Consider the following 12,100-nt stretch of genomic DNA (forward strand, 5'->3'; position numbering starts at 1 on the left):
ACAAGGAAAAATTCTTGCTTTTGTTGAATGGGAAAAGCAGTATGCAAAACTATTACATGCTAACACATATGAATAGAAAAAGAAAACCTGCTGGGGGCACAGCCCTGGTGTTGTCCAATATGTAAGAAATCCTGGATTTCATCCTCAGAAGATACAGGAAGGTTTGCACGTAATAGTTTGGAAACTACAAATCAACGTTTATCAATTTAAAGTATTAGGGACTAGGGAGATGGCTCTAGGGCTGAGAGCATTTGATTCGAAAGCACGAGGACCTGTGTTTAAATCCTCAGCACCCATGTAAAGACAGGTGTGTCTGTGTGGTGTGACTCCAGGGATATGCCAGCCAGCCAGGAGGATTGCTGGGCCTTACTTACTGGCCACCAGCGTGGTTTCAGATTCAGTGAGAGACCTGGGGGGGGGGGGATAAGAGGGACAGTGATAGCTCAAGATACCTGATAGGTTCCTCTATCCTCCACACATACATAGGCCCTAGCACCCATATGTGCACATACATACAACATACATACATACACACACACACACACACATACACAAATTAAAATAGAAATAAAAAATAAGAAACTAAAATGTTGACTAAGCACAAAGATAGTTCTAGGGTCTGGAGATGTGTTACTATCTGTTCTCATGGAGTTTGCATTCTGGAGAGAGACAAAATACAATAACTTAATATAAAAAGGTATAGTGTTAGTGATGGTGTTGTCTGGTATGTAAGAAATCCTGGGTTTTATCCCCAGAAGTTCCACTTATTGATCTGAGAATGTCCAGTGAAGGAAGTTTGTGGTGGAAAACTGTACATTTGATGTGCCCATTTTATATCTCTGTGGGAATGTCAGGTTTGCAACTCTGGATTCTGGACCTCAGGGAGAAACAGGAGCTCTAGATCAGGGGTGATTTGCATGTTGAAGATCATCATAGTTCATGTCCCTCCCACTGTAACAAAATACTAGAGACTGGGTAGTTATTTCTTATGGCCCTTGTTGGGGAAGTCCTGTGTATATGTCAATAAATTACTGCTGGCCAATAGGAATCTAGATAGGTGGGGCTAGGAGTCCAGGAGGATTCTGGGAAGGAGAAAGACAAGGGAGTCAACATGTAACGCCATTGGGGGTAGGAAGCCTGGAACTATTCTCCGGTAAGAGACATACTTAGATTAACAATTATGGGGTAATTACTTAAAGCAGAGCTAGCCAGTAAGAGACAAACAAGGCCAGCAGCTTCATAATGAATATAGCCTCCTGTGTGTTTATTTGGGACTGATGCGGATCTGGAACCAGGCTGGTGGGAAGGCTCCACTCAAGGAAAGCTTCTCTTAACAAAATGGTGATCAGGAGTGGGATCATGAATTTCCACGCAGAATGACAAAAGCTTTAAAGGAATTTTAGAAACAGAAGAACGGAGAGAAGCACAGAATTTTGGTAGCAGCATTTTCTCAGTTGTGCTCTGTTTTGCTATCAACAAGCCAAGATTCACGTGGCTTGCTTACCGGAGTCTTCCTGACTCGGCATAAAAAGAAAAAAAACCCAGCAAGGTTGTTTTAAGACACTCTGCTAACGATTGAAAGGTGTGTACGTACAGCTGGAAGTGGCAGCTTTTGCTGGATGTCAGCATGGACTGAGGCGGTAAGCTGAAGTCCACGCTTACGCTCGCCATCTTGAAAAAAAAAACGGCAGTTTAAAACAGCGCAGTTTTACAGATAAGACACGTGGCCAGAAAAACATAAAGATTTACAGTAAAGTCAGACTTGGATAAAAAAAACTTCTAAAGGTTTACAGTGTGTTTAAAAATATATGTGAGATTGAGAGAGAAACTGAAACGACAAAGTGGTAAATAAATACAAAAGCCGGCTGTGGTGGCGCACGCCGGTAGGAATTGCCCCAGAGGCAGAGGCAGGCAGGTTTCCGAAGAGAAACCCTGTCTCAGAGAAAAATAAATAAAAGTGAAAGAAATAAAGTAATAATAGATAAATAAATAAGCCACGTAAAGATGGAAAATACACAGAGAGTCTGGATACTGTACACTATTGTGTTTTTCAGTTTTTTGCTTGCTCAGGAAGGAACTGATACTAAAGTACACTTGCTTATAAATGCTGCTAAATTAATACAACTTATATCTTTTGAAAATACCTTGACTTCAAAATTTAAGCATAAGGATATGTTACTCGGAAAAGGAGTTTTTATTTATGTTTCTACAGAAAATGAAAAGCTGAAGATTTCTTCCAGGCTTCTGTGGTTGCACGAACCAAGACCCCCGGAAGCAGTGGACCAGGTGTTCCAACAATTGAGACAGCTAAGATGATGCAGCTTTACAGACCACGAAAATAAGGACTTATACAGGTTTCTGAGTTTTGTCATGATCCCCATGGTATGAACAGCGCCCCCTTCCAGCAGGAAGCAGTTTGGAATGAGCGACGTCCCAATTCCCATCTTGTTTATAAATCTTTGTTTTCATTTAAATGGGATTGTTTATAATTGGCTAATGATCACAGCCAATCCTTTTAATGGTAAAAAGGGGAATTATGGTATGGGTATTGTTTTTCATTTATTGACACAAATTCAAGGTCAATTTTGTGATGCTTATATTTCTCCTCTTGATTAAGTATTGTGCTTATACTGATCTTTTACAACGTAATGCATAATTGAATACAGACTATAGATAGTTACTTATAATAGAATTTCTAGTTACATAAGTTAGGTTTCTAGATATACAGAAATATATTTGAGATGGACAGTCTTCAAACCTCTCAAAGACCTTCAGAACATGGCATTTAAAATGGTTTAGGGTTTGTCTTGACAATGAGAAATGTCTGCTCCTGGCAGCACCAATTACGTCTGAGAGGAAGATGGGCATCGAAGAAACTCGTTATAAAGTTTGCTTTCAACATGGCAAGATTAGCCATTTGGGCAAGAAACTGCTCTTGCCTAGATTGTTTGACTGTTGTTGTATCATCTGGACATGCAGGACCTACAGGAAAGTGAATGCTGAACTCAGTCTTACAGGGTTCCTGCTTCATGGAAGAGTCCGCGAGACTTTCTGCAGGACAAAGAAAAATGAATGATAGACTGCCAGTGCAGATGGACAGTTTGAAATTTCCTGCTCTGCTGAGAAGTGTTCCAGACACATTGTGGCCTATGGGCTGAAGATGGATGCCCCAACGTTACAGAGGAACTTCGGGTGACTGTCCAGGCAGTAAGATGTCTCTGTCAATCCTAGTGTTTATATATTATCCTTCTGTGGTCTTTGATGGAGTTGAAGACAGATAGTTATAATTATAGTTTTCCTTAGTTATGATAAAAGATAAGCTACATATGGAACTTTGGACTCACAAGGATGGGATGGATGATATTTTCTTTAAATCTTGCTAAAATATTGTAACTATGTTCATATTTGATAACTGTTCTGTTATATACAATTTGACTGTGTTAAAGTTAAGACCTTTCTTTTTGTTTAAACAGAAAAGAGGAGATGTTGGGGAAGTCCTGTGTATATGTCAATAAATTACTGCTGGCCAATAGGAATCTAGATAGGTGGGGCTAGGAGTCCAGGAGGATTCTGGGAAGGAGAAAGACAAGGGAGTCAACATGTAACGCCATTGGGGGTAGGAAGCCTAGAACTATTCTCCGGTAAGAGACATACTTAGATTAACAATTATGGGGTAATTACTTAAAGCAGAGCTAGCCAGTAAGAGACAAACAAGGCCAGCAGCTTCATAATGAATATAGCCTCCTGTGTGTTTATTTGGGACTGATGCGGATCTGGAACCAGGCTGGTGGGAAGGCTCCACTCAAGGAAAGCTTCTCTTAACAGCCCTAAAGGCTGGGAAGTCCAACATGAAGAGGACCTTGCCTGATAAGAGCTACCTGCTGTGCCACCCTAAGGTTGGGGCAAAAGGGCAAAACTATGTGAGAAAAACTAAAGGAGTCAAATCAATGTTTAACCTCCCTCCATAACAGCACTCATCCATTCGTAAGTGCAAGCCACTGTAACAGTAAGCTAGTGGTCTCTTAAAAGTCTCACATCACAAGTTAGCAAGATGACTCATCAGGTAAGGGCACTTGCCACCAGGCCTTCCAACCTGAGTTTGATCCCAGAATTCACATAGTGAGATGAGAGAGTTAACTTCGACCAGTTGTCCTCTGACCTCTGACATGTGCATTCATGCATTTCACAGTCATACATGCACACACAGATAATAGATTTTTTAAATACAAAGAAAAAACAGTCCTACATCTCATTGCATGCACTGGAGATTAGCTCCCTGTTGGGGAAGTCCTGTGTATATGTCAATAAAGCGCTGTTGGCCAATAGGGAACCAAGATAGGTGGGACTAGGAGTCGAGGAGGATACCGGGAAGAAGAAACACTGAGAGTCAAGATGTAATGCCATGGGGTAGGAAGCCCGGAAACTTCTCTGGTAAGAGATATACTTAGATTAACAATTATGGGGTAATTACTTAAGTCAGAGCTAGCCAGTAGGAAACAAGCAAGGCCAACAGCTTCATAATTAATATAGCCTCCTGTGTGTTTATTTGGGACTGATGCGGCTCTGGAACCAGGCTGGCAGGAAGGCTTCTCTTTACATAAGCTCCCAACATGTAAGTTCTAGAAAACACACTCAAGCTGCAGCAATGGTATTTAAAGTTAGGAATAATCTAGAACAGTGGTTCTCAACCTGTGGGTCACAGCACTGTTGGGAGTCACATATCAGATATCTAGCATATCAGATATTTACATTATGATTCATAATAACTGCAAAATCACAGTTATGAAGTAGCAACACATTTTATGGTTGGGGGTCACCACAACTGTGTTAAAGGGTCTCAGCATTGGGAAGGTTGGAAACCACTGATCTAGAGAAACCACACAGAGAGAGGAAAGACATCCCAGGACAGCATTGGAGGGCAAGTTCAGGAAGAAACTCTGAAACGGAAGGAAAGATAAGGGAATATGGTGTACCAACACCAGGTTTAAGACAGAAGGAATATTGACTGTACTCAGTTGCTAAAAGGCTGCTCTCAGCAAAGAGACATCACTACCAATTTTGACCACAAGGTGACCAGTACTTATATGACACTAGGCTTAGCGGAGTGGTAAGAATGAAAATAAGGAAGTGGGAGGGGCGCTGTGAGCACAGAAACCCCTGGGGGGAGAGCAAAGATGTGGGCGGAAGCTGGCCAGATTGCACCAAGTGCAGACTCTTTGGGGAAATAGTTTTAAGGTCTTCTTTGTTGCAACCTGGATCTTAGCCTCTTAAAGGATTGGTCACCAGCCTGTGTGCTGTCTGGAAGGGGTGGAAACTTTAGGAGGCGGAGCCTAAAGGGAAGTCTTTAGGTTATTTGTAGTGCATCCTCAAGGAGGGTGGTGGGACTCCAGTCTGCTTTCCTTTGTGTCTCACAGATGACGTCATCATAAGTGGTCTCCATCCACGGTGCTCTCCCCTCACGTGCAGCCTCAGCACCGACCCGAAGATGCAGGGCCAAGCAGCAATGAACCAAAACCTCTGCAGCCACTGGCCAAAATAAACTTTTCTTCTTTTTCTCTTGCGTTGTCTCGGGTATTTATTATCTGACTGTGTCTGAGAAACACATTTTAGAACTGGCCAGACTGATGGAACAGAAAAGACTTCTTATAATACTGTGGAGGAGAGAGAAGAAAGAGGTGGCAGAAAATCTAGAAGGGGGTGATCTGGAGAAGGTGAGGTGACCTTCTGTGGGAGAAAGGAAATGTCAACCATAGTAACAGAAGAGAAGGCCAGAAGATCCAGGACAGACGCTGGTGGCCTGAAACATTTGATGGGCAGAGGAAAGGGACTCCTTCCTGGTCACTTTGATTTTCCTGGTGTGTCATATGACAAGCTCACCAGCAGACAGTCCTCATCCTGGCCCCAGCACAGTGAAAGCAGCCACACAGAACTGTATGCCAATCAGCTTTATTTACAGACACCAACATTTTAATTTCATGTCACTTTTGTGTATGTAAACATTCTTTTAATTTTTTTCCAGGCATTTCAAAGTGGAAACACTGTTCACGGGCCATGTAAAGGCAGAAGCAGACCAGCTTTATCCAGAAATCATAGTCTGCTATAGTGGAGCAAAGTATGCCAGCCACTTCTGTGATAGAAGTGAGAAAGGGCCTTGGCTGGGGCCTGCTCCCTTAGACAGCACGAGGTGAGCAGGCGTGGAGCAGGAGGACCTCACGCAGGAGGAATGGTGGGCCTCCCTCTTATCTCCTACTAGCTGGTGTTCGCTTCTTCTCTCAACTAGCATTTTCTACCACGTCTTTTAAAACGATGGGTTAACTCTGACGCTGTGTAAACAGAAAGGAAACAAGCAGTGCTGTTGTCTGAAAGTTGACACATCCTTCATGCTGACCCAGGTACTGAATACAACAGGAGCTTTGTGGAGGCACCGAGGACCAGCTTCCCCCAGAGCGGTCTTCACATTGTGAAGTCCATTACAGCCAGGACCCTGAGATTCCCAGACAGTCATCTACCACTGTGTGGGATGAAGCTGTACTGTGGGTGGGTGTGTTCTAATAACAGAAGGAAGTGAAACACTGAAGTAATAATGTCCTTTGGGTATTCTAACTTACCTTTAGATTTAAAAATTAAACAAAAACTGCCCAAATTATTTTTGCATCTTCTGGGTCTATGTGAGAGGAAGAATGTGAAGTTGCATAAAAATGGATGGAAACCGGGGACAAAACTAGGGAGATTGAAATTTCCTTGAAGAATAATTGATACTCAAGATGAATCCAATTATAAAATTGGTCCATCTGTGACCCATCTATAAAATTCTCAAATGTTTAAACTAGACTAACTTTGTTGTTTCAAATGAACCACAATTTCGATGATTCTTTTAAAAGATAGATACTGTTTGTGTTTTTCAGGCACATTTGCATGTTTTCACTTTTTCCTAGTAGATAATTGAAATTGATTTTATTTAGTAAGTGAATAAAATGGAATGAAACACTTGAAAGTTTAATTATTAGAATGGTACAGTGTTCTTCTTAGCTCATTGTCAGATGGACACATCTGGTTCACACTGCTTTCCTGGTTAGAGGTTAGATCTTTGTACACTGAGTGTCTGGTTTTTTCCAATGCTGCAGGCACAGCTTTTAAAAGGGTTCTGTAGGAATCAACACTGGGAAGAGTTAATGCTTCCGTTTAAGGCAATTTAGGGTGCACGAAATCACATGATTTATTAATGGTCATCTGGGAAGGTGTCCTTCCTAGCCACTCTGCTTACTAGATGGGCAAGCTGTCTACCCTCCTGAGCCTTCTATCTAACCCTGCAATAAGAAAAACACAGTTCCCAGCACTCAGGGCTGTTAATGCATTAAGCGGGTAGCCCTGAAGAGCTCCTGGATGGTGCCTGGGGGTGGGGGGTGGATAAATTCTCCTCACAGAGACTCTCATCTGAGTTCCCAACTTAAACAGGCGCATGTCCACCAGGCTGTAAGAGCCTCTGTACATCACGGGGAAGGGACAAAGCAGGGCACTTGGCACGCAGTCAGCACTCGGCAAACATATGGAGGTTGATGAGTTAATTAGCCGGCTAATTAATCAATATAACCAAGGCCCTTCCATAAAAGAACAACACATTCACAAAGCCTTCCTTCTGTGGAGGTTTTACAGTCTCCCCATTGAGTGAGTCATGTCTAGAGGGCCAACTGATTGCACAAGGAGGGGTGGACACGGAGCCGTGCCCAGGGTGTGAGCGGTTGGAGGAGGCTGTTCTCTTCTGTCCAGCCCATTTGCTCTCTCCTCCAGTTGGTGTTCCAGCCTCGCTTTATCGGCTGCCCACTGAGGTCTGTATAAATAGGAACCCGACATTCCATAGGATCCCCACCAGCATTCTCCCACCTTTCCTGCTCCACCCCTAGCCACACCCCTGCAGCAAGATGACTCTGCTTGGGCAATAAGCTCACATGCTTTCCAGAAGCTGGGCATAGGGGAACATGGCTGCGTTCATAGCACTGTGAGACCAAGGAAAGAGCATCACACGTTCCAAAGCCAGCATGAGCTACTTATCAAGCTTCTGTCTAAAACAAACAAACAAACAAAATTTGCCAGCCAACACATCTCCCTAAATATTGGACTGAGAGGTGCCAATACAGTTGACCAATCACAATGAAGTCAGTAGCCGTTAGTAAGGATTGTGACATTACTGAGCTGTATTCAAAGTAAATAAGGAAACGAAGTGAGCTAAATGGAAAGCAAGAGCAGATATTTAAGGGACAGCAACATGGGAAGCCACATAGAGTGGCAGAAGGACAGGACAGTTGCCTCAACATCAAGTTGATCCAGGTCATGGTGTCGGGTCCCAGATGACGGAGACCCTAGGCATCTATAGTTAACTGAGTATCTACTCTGCTGGTAGAGACAAGCCTTTGTGTGATACTGGTTGGGCCAACAAGCAAACTGTACCGTGAAGATGAACATTCTTGGGACATCATGGAGCATACATAAAGCTTTACATTCCTGTCAGAGATACAACACTCTGCAACACAGAGGGGAAGCAGAAGCCACCCTGATTCTTCTAACACTCAGCTCAGCTCATTCACACCATCTCCTCCCGGGTTCAAAACCCCGAGCCCTGAGATACTCAAGACAGCAAAGCTGGAATTACAGGCTTCCCTCACGTTCACACAGCCTCATGGGTGTGTTTTGCACGGCTCCCTTCTTCACTTCCTGATACAGCCCACTCCTGAGTGGTGGCGGCCAAGCCTTCCTCTTCTCACAATTATCTCTCTAGTTATGAACTTGATTCTCACAATCACCAGAGTTTTGAAAATGTATGAGATATTTATTCAGAGAATTCACAGTACACCAAAACCAAAAGTATGACAATGCAAATGACCACTTTCAAATGAATAAACTTAAATATACCTGCTCTTAAGAAGAAGTTAGACCTGCACTCGTCCTGTAAGTCCTTTGTTTCCTGGGGAAAGTATTAAGTGAGGCTGTTGTAGGGATTTGCACGCCACCTTCCTATAAGCTCTACTCATGCTGGTCCAAAAATGGAGCAACCCAAGGACCCATGGGCATACAGATAGACGACCGCTGACACATGCACTCATGGAATATCATTCCTTCTAAAAGAAGAAAGTCTGACTCATATCACAGTGGGATGCACTTTGAGAACATTCTAAGAAAAACTAACCACTTGCTAAAGACCAAAAACTGTCTGATTCTGCTTATAAGAGAGTACCTAAGGTGTCAGATTTACAAAGATTGAAACAGAATGGTTTGGTTGCTGGGAATGGAGGAGGGAAATTGGGGGCTCACATTTAAAAGGTACATACTCTGAGGGTTTGTTTATTTGTTTGTTTGTTTGTTCAAAACAGGCTCTCTCTGCATAGCCCTGGCTGTCCTGGAACTCACTCTGTAGACCAGGCTGGCCTCAAATTCACAGACATCTGCCTGCTGGGATTAAAGACGTGCACCACCACCGTCCAACCACACCCTGAGTTTTGTGAGGTGGAAAATCTGGAGGTGGGTGGGGATGATGGTGACTTAAATGTGCTTAATGTCATCCAATGTGTATTTAATAATAGTGGAATCAGTCAATTTCATGTTGTATCCGTTTAAACACAATTAAGAGCAGAAGCTTCAGAGAGGGCACTATAAAACCCTGTACCCATCCCTGATACAAGGGCTTAATTTTGAAAGTTTATTTTCAAACAGTGAAACCATTTGAGAAGGGCTTGTTTCTCTGAACACCAACAAAACCAGCCAAGGGAAAGCATAAATCAGGCTTGAGCCGACAGGGCCCATTCATATGTTCCCTATGCTCAATATTCCTCTTCTTCTACCTCCTCTTCTCTCCACTCAGGACAGGCCTGGGGACCAGACCTATGCCCCAGGGTCTGGGCTGATGTCCTTGGCAGGCCTCTGAAAGGCACTTCCTCTTGCCTCAAGGACAGGGTTACCCAACTGGCAGGTGGCATGAAAGGAGTTTTGTCTGAGATTTGTACTGTAAAATCCAGCTCCTGTGTGAAGACTTCCATGAATGAAGAGCTTTCACTTGAACGCGTTTGCATTTTGAAATGAAAGGTGGAAAGTTCTCACCCTATCACCCAATAAAAGTGCACTTAACAGTTTTGATCATTGCCCTTCCTACAGCTAATATATGTCAACCTGAAGTTGCTATAAAGGTTCATAAGTAGGAACCATCTTTAAAATAATAGGAATCATCCCTACAGGTACATGCTTCCTTTGCTACCCAAATGTTCTAGGTTATGGCCTTTTTTGGTGTCCTGCATCCTGAAAAGTTAAGTACTCTCAGGTCAGGATTTCAGATCAGTGCCTCCAATGGTAAGGATGAGGGAGGGATGTGTCCAGGTCTCAGATGATTCAGATGTGCTGTGGTGCTCAAGAGCCTCGGGCTTCTGTAGATACAGTGCCTTTCTCCACCCCTCTCTGTCTTAGGGAAAGAGACCCCAAATGGCATAGCAGACATCTGGTCTTGGAAAGTGCTGCCTTGTACTGGTACTAGGTTCAGATCTCTTACCAGGGGCATTGCCTCCCTCAGACACCTGTCTTATACCTTCCCATCCTTTAGTCTCTACCCCCTTTATCTCTAGGTAATTATGGGGAAATTGGGGCTGTAACTATGATGCAAAGTCTCCTTTAAGCAAACTCAATTTGCTGACTAGTTTTATGCCAATTTGACACAAGCTAGAGTTATCTGAAAAGAGGGAACCTCAACTGAGAAAATACCTCCACAATATCCAGTTGTAAAGCATTTCCTTAATTAGTGATTGACAGGGGAGGGCCCAGCCCGTTGTGGGTGCTGCCATCCCTGGGCTGGTGGTCTTGGTTCTATAAGGAAGCAGGCTGAACAAGGCATGATGGGCAAGCCAGAAATTAGCACTCGTCCACAGCCTCTGTATCAGCTGCCCCCTCCACATTCCAGCCCTGCTTGAGTTCCTGTGCTGACTTCCTTCAATGATGGACTACAATGTGGAAGTATAAGCGAAGCAAACCCTTTCCTCCCCAACTTGTTTTTGATCATGGTGTCTCATCATAGCAATAGAAACTCAGTAAAACATTTGCGTTGTGTCCACACATAGAAAATTGTTCTTCTGACTTCATCTTTTATTCAAACGGCATCTTCCAGACCAAGCTGGCATTGGCCACACCACCCCAGGTGAAGATCCCTTTGTCCTCTGGTTCCTGGGTTGCTTGTTCCAATCATTCCAGTCATCGATCGCATTCCCTAGCCCAAGACTATGAGACAGAGAGACCTGTAGGAAGATCTAGGGGTCAGCTCAAGGTTACGGATGGGGCGGGGGGGGGGCTGACTGCCACTGAGGCCTCGGCCACTTATGGAGAGTCTGGGGCTGAGATGTGATCAGAATGCCCTAAACCGAGGAAAGGGGCAGAACCTGGTATCCTCAGAGGTTAGCCAGACATTAATTAGTCATGAACCTCACCCCACGGTGTATTACCCTGGGCAAAGAAGTTCCCAATGCAGCAGTGGGTGAGCCGGCAGCAGCAGAGAGACAACCCAGCGGTGGGAGATGCCTCCTCCCTGCCTAGCACTTTGCTGTGCTTTCTCTGGGCATCTGTCACCGCCCATCTTTCCATCTACAGTACTGTGATATTGCTTGCATCTATCATTTATTGACTGTCCTAGCTCCCTCTCGCCCTCACCCCTAACTAGATGGTAAACTCCATCAGAGCAGGGCTTTTGCTGTTTAGCTGGGGAAACAGCACAGACATTAAAAACAATGCCCAACACTTAAAACGCATTCCCTAAGTCTTTGCTCGTGAATGAAAGAACTCACTGGGTCTCCAATAAGATATTTAGACAAGGCTAAAGTGTTTTCTTTCTTCTGTCTCTGCAGTGACAACTGTGGCAGCAAGGGAGACAACAAAACAAACAAATGCCAGCAAGCAGACCTCTAGGTGTCCCACTTAAAGCAGAAGCTCTCCCCTCTGGCTTCCAGAGCAACTCTGGGGGACTTCTCCTTTTCCACTTGCCCTCCGCCTGGTAACTAACGAGCGAGCGGCAGGACTTTGAGTTGGTCACCTGGGTTCTCAGATCTCCCTCCAGTTTCCTTCCCAGTACCCTCAT

General features: G+C 44.0%; 1 long non-coding RNA gene across 1 annotated transcript; it reads left to right on the forward strand.

Annotated features, from left to right (window-relative positions):
- Nucleotides 1-4,376: 4,376 nt before the first annotated feature.
- Nucleotides 4,377-6,646, forward strand: LOC121143610. The gene is made up of 3 exons (XR_005880867.1): nucleotides 4,377-4,431; nucleotides 5,415-5,931; nucleotides 6,020-6,646. It is a non-coding gene; the product is annotated as an uncharacterized LOC121143610 (long non-coding RNA).
- Nucleotides 6,647-12,100: the final 5,454 nt, after the last annotated feature.

The sequence above is a fragment of the Mesocricetus auratus genome, unplaced genomic scaffold (genome assembly GCF_017639785.1).
Source record: "Mesocricetus auratus isolate SY011 unplaced genomic scaffold, BCM_Maur_2.0 Super-Scaffold_100013, whole genome shotgun sequence".
Taxonomy (NCBI): Eukaryota; Metazoa; Chordata; class Mammalia; order Rodentia; family Cricetidae; genus Mesocricetus; species Mesocricetus auratus.